Here is a 5,356-nt window from a genome sequence, read left to right as displayed (position 1 = left end):
TACGACGAAGGAATTTCCAAGCTCGTCCATCGCTACGATAAGTGCCTTAATTTAAATGGCAACTATGTAGAAAAGTAGTATTTAAGTGTGGCTTTCATCTGTATGTAATAAAAAAAATCCAATACTTTATTTATTTTTAATTCCAAAAAGGTAATGTACTTTGTGGATAGCCCTCGTACATCCCACCTCCTGTGGCGCTCGAGGGAACTGTGCATCGGCCGTGAGGCGTGCCGAGGCGGTTCACGCAGTTGTTATAACGCTGTGTCCCGGATGGCACAGTGGTTAACGCATCTGCCTAGTAAGCAGCAGGTCCCGGGTTCGAATCCCGGTCCAGTACACATTTTCACTCGTCGCCGCTGATTCCGAGTAATGTCTGGATGCAGCTGACGACAGCGATCCCATTCCTTTCCTTTCGTTTCTGCCCCTCGCTACCTTCAGTTTACATACAATGTATAAAATGTGCGGATTCTGAGTGGTGTCTGTCCTTTCGGACATGTCCGGGAGAACATACGTCAAGCATTCACGTAATCAGGCTCAGATAGACCGCACGCCCTCCCCATTCTACACAGGGTCAGCAAGCTCACTGATATTACGCGCACCGTGGTGTGTCTGACTAGCAGTCATCCCTCGCCAGGTGACGCTTTTTCCAGTAGACGGGTTTTTGTCGACAGTAGGACGGTGGTCATAACGCTGTGGCTGCTCAGTGTGTAGAGTCACCGAAGCATCGACCGTCACACCGGTTAAAGCGTCCCTTGAGAGAGTCGGAGGGTTTCTTAGGCTTCCATGACGTTAACCAGTTATTTAAGGTGTCCCCAGGGATAAAAATTCAAACTACTGCGGCCGGAAGAATGTGCATGCCTTTAAACTGGTCTTCCATTACCAATCCATTAATGAATATTTAATTTAGGAATGCAAGAAATGAAGGAGGATAAGGAGGAGGAGGAAAAGGCTGTGTATAGAAATCGTAGCTAGTTACCTGTTCGATGGGTTTTATTCAAGATAAATGATAAACACACAAACGTAAAATATGATAGATAAATGCAAACTGTATTTTATATCTACATACCGAACATTTACAGTTTTTCTTTGTAAAAGGTACCTCACATTTCTATTCAAAAATTCTCCGATGATATAGAAGGAGTTTTCAAGGAGATACCGCCTTAATCTACATATTAAAAATCCCTGATATAGACATTTTATTTTCGTGAGCACATTCTTAATCTTTCTTATAGCTGCATATTTGACCACTTATTTGCGCCAAAGTTAGATTCATTAAATGATATTCCAGATCGTTTTCCCTTTTAGTGTTGTGACTATCTCAGTTACTCTCAAAATCATATGGATTTTAACAAATTTCATAAGTGAATAAGTGTTCTGTGTGTCTGTGGTTACTATTCCCAGCTGCTCATAGAGACATCTGCAAAATTTAGGTGCGTAGACCCCACATGCAATTCTCTTTTTTGCAATGAATAGTTCGTGCCTAAGTAAGTGAATGTAAATACGCAAAACATGTTAACTGACTTCTTTATCTTCAAAGTTGGGAGTTATTGTCATGGGAAAATCAGTCTAACACGAACTGTAACAATTCCGAGACCAAGCCTTTTCAACAAGAGTATTACGTTATACCTGACATGCCGTTAACGTAAAGTTCGGTTAATAACATGAAAAGGAAAGATTTTCCGACAGATATTTACATGAATTTTGCTCTTATTTTGGTACACGCAACTTGTCCTCAGAGTTTGCAAAAGTACTTTTGAGTCAGCCTGTATAAATGACGAACACTCCTATATTATTGTATAAAAGGAATATATCAACATAGTTGACACGTTACTTAACGGAACGATGTACAGGTCGACAATAGAGGGATACAGAGGTCTGTCTACAGCAAGCAGATTCGCGTGGATTTAGGTTGCAATAGTTCCGCCGAGATGAAGAGATTCTCTAGTACTGAGAACTGCATGAAACCAGTCTACGTTGACCATAAAAACAAAAAAGGTTCAATTTCTTTTTAGGTGTCACTTTGTACAACAGCAAGTGAATGTCGTGGGTTGGTCAAGTGCTGTGTTCAGAACACATTTTTACGTTCGGCAGTTTCACGTCCTGGCGGACCTGTTTGGCGCTGTAAAAATCGTTGATTCGGAACCAGCTGAAGGTGGACGCCTTGGGGCTTCTAATGCGGTTACCAGTCGCGGGGATTAAAGAGAGTTCGAAGCGCAAATTGTGGGTCCCGCCCCGTCTCGACAGCGGCGGACGTTAGCGGGGGCGGCGTCGCCCGTGGAGCGCGTGTGTGGCCGCCGCGGGGGACGCGCCGGTACACATGGCGACTTTTATTTGCCGCGAGCTCGCCCGCCTGAATATTCATGTTACGCGAGTATTGTGTCACGAAGAAAGGCGGGCGCGTAATTTGTGATATTGTTCTGCCACGTCGCCGGAGCCGTCGCGGCCGCAGGAACAGCAACGGCAGCCGCAGCCTCCAAATTTAAACGAGGAGTACTTGTCACGGCCCCTCCCTCTCCCTTTCTTCCTGTCTCTCTCGCTCTCTGCTGTACTCTCTCTTCTGTGCTCTCCCCCCCCCCCTCCCCCATCCAACACGTTTTTTTTAATGTACGTGCGCGGGAGAGCTAGAATAGTCGCCGGTGCACACGAGATGTTCTGCAATATTTCTTGCATTATGGCTACACATATTGGAATGACTTTTTTCTTTATCTGCACCCACGTCCAAGCTCGCCGTCTCCGCAAAAGCGTTCATACACAGCACACGACAGACAGTCTGAAGCGATGGACCGTGCGATATGTGACGAGGGAAAACAAAAGTTTCCAGGTTCCTAAGTCTACGGCACTCCACGAAAAATATATCCGAAATAAAAAATGTCTCATTTCAATCGTTGCTCCCTCTTTACGAAGAACGATACGAAAAATATTCGACATTAATAATCAATATGATAGAAAATCCTATGAATAATAACACATGAAGCGCAGAAACAGAAATTTCACCCGCTAGAAAATCTGGAAAACACTAGTCCGTGGACGTTCGAATATTTTTATAGCAGTTTCAAGTAGAAAAGAAATACTGTCGAAATTTCTCTAGCCTGAACACTGTGACAACGTAAAGGGAAATAGAGGTCTAGAAAGAAAGGACCGTTCCCATTTGACACAAAAAATTACACGACGGATATGTGATGTGCTCGACAAATCATAAAAATTACAGTCAGATAAGTGCATCTGCTCTGAAGGGAGTCGCTCACAGACTGTGACCGTGCTTGAGAACTGCAAGGGCCGCTCAAGGGTACTGACAAATCTCGAAGCATACTGGTTAACACTTCCAAGTTTTATTCTAAAATACACATCATTAGTCTTGTATTTATCTTTGTATAGGTAGTGGCCACAACTAACGGACGTTTGAGGAACATTTTTATGCAACACATTGAGCTTCTAAGAAAACCTACTTTATTTACTATCAATTTCGAATTGAAACTGTCTTCAAGTAATATAAAATACTTATATGGGCGCCGATCCTGCTGAATGAAACTATGAAAAATCATTCTGTTTGATTGTTGTCAAGAGTAAAATAGCTTTATACAATGGACTATTCTAAGCATACAATCAATTTCGATGTTGAGAAGTACGATGTGTAGATCATTCTGTGTCCTAATTTGTGAGACTACTTTTAAGCACTGTATTTGATACCATCAATAAACGAATTTGCTTGTCACAACTCTTTCAACATGCGTTAATATACCACTGTCTTGGACAACAGATTTCACGTGCTCATTTCACATCCCATAGTAAAACTACCGACATGTACCTGAAATATGTAACAGGCAGACTCTAGAAGAACACATGCTGTAATCTAACCGATAATTCTCAGCATCATTTCGAATTTAGCGTCATCTCTGAAAATACACCATACTCTCTCAGCTGTCTAGCGTTTCCTTGCAACTTATACCGCGGTAAACATCTGTCTTAAAGGCGACATTTTTCCACAGGTTCTTTAATGTTATTAAGATATCACACTGGTCATGCCGAATACACACTTTTTTAAATAATTCTGCCACCGTTTGACTCCAATATTTTTTATTTTACTGTTATACGATATAGATTTCGGCCTTACACCATTTCCAAGTACAAAAACTTATTTATATGTCAAAACACATCATGCTGGTATGAAATATAAGCCTCTGTCGGATAAGCATATCCGGTCATATATGCCAGATATGTCATTAGTACAAGTGAGATCATCTTTAAAACCCCTACATATACTACATACTTTCATTTCTGGACCCTATAGCACAGCTGTTTCGGTAAACAGATATGCGCCACACTATAGAGTTTGAACAACAACAGTGTTTTTTCCCAAAAACATATTCGGAAATTCGAATTACTTAGTGGTTTGGGAATTTCTCCTAAGAGAGGCCGACGTCTCGTGGCTGAGAGTATTGCACGCAATGTGCGATGTTCAAGCAGCGCACGATCTGTCCCACGATAGCTGAACATTCCATGGTCTAAGTATTGCGAACAAAATGGTATATGTACATACTTCATATTACTCGTGGATGCCCGCATCTCGTGGTCGTGCGGTAGCGTTCTCGCTTCCCACGCCCGGGTTCCCGGGTTCGATTCCCGGCGGGGTCAGGGATTTTCTCTGCCTCGTGATGGCTGGGTGTTGTGTGCTGTCCTTAGGTTAGTTAGGTTTAAGTAGTTCTAAGTTCTAGGGGACTGATGATCATAGATGTTAAGTCCCATAGTGCTCAGAGCCATTTGAACCATTTACTTGTGGATGCAGCTGGTAGTCACATTCAGGAACGTGTGTAAACTGTAACACATACTCAGTATGCAGTTACCAAATATCACCGTCTCATGTGGAAATTAAAATGTTTCTCCTTTAATGGTTTATTCGTTATTTCTCTTCCTCCCGTCGTCCCAAGCTTTTCCACAAGGTATCTTTGCCCAGCGATCACTTGTTTTCCATGCAGGCCCTCTAAAGGAGCGGAAGTTTCGGAATAACTACCTTGTATTTCTTACTGGAGACATACATAGTGCGTCCCGGTAGTACTGCTTGCATGAAATTCCAAACTACAGAGCTATCTCGTAGCGAATTGTGAAGTTACGATCCTTGAAGTTTTAACGAAAGCATGTACAAGATCACTGCAGCAGGCGTCCTAACCGCAAACGTAACGGTACATGTCTGACACAGAAAAAGACGGTAGAGCATCGAGGTAACATCAAGTTTTTTGAGACCTTCATCGTTTGTGGTCGAGATTTCATCGAATACCGAGAGGCAGGTTGCAGGTCGCTCCTCGACTTCAGTGATCCAGCCCCCGAAGTGAAGACTGTGTGAGCGTTTCTGGCTAGTAAA

General features: G+C 42.7%; 1 non-coding gene across 1 annotated transcript; it reads left to right on the top strand.

Moving 5' to 3' along the window:
- Positions 1-263: 263 nt before the first annotated feature.
- Trnat-agu lies at positions 264-338 on the top strand. Its single transcript has one exon. It is a non-coding gene; the product is annotated as a tRNA-Thr (tRNA).
- Positions 339-5,356: the final 5,018 nt, after the last annotated feature.

This window comes from Schistocerca americana, chromosome 4 (assembly GCF_021461395.2).
Source record: "Schistocerca americana isolate TAMUIC-IGC-003095 chromosome 4, iqSchAmer2.1, whole genome shotgun sequence".
NCBI lineage: Eukaryota > Metazoa > Arthropoda > Insecta > Orthoptera > Acrididae > Schistocerca > Schistocerca americana.
This window is presented reverse-complemented; position numbering and strand designations above follow the sequence as displayed.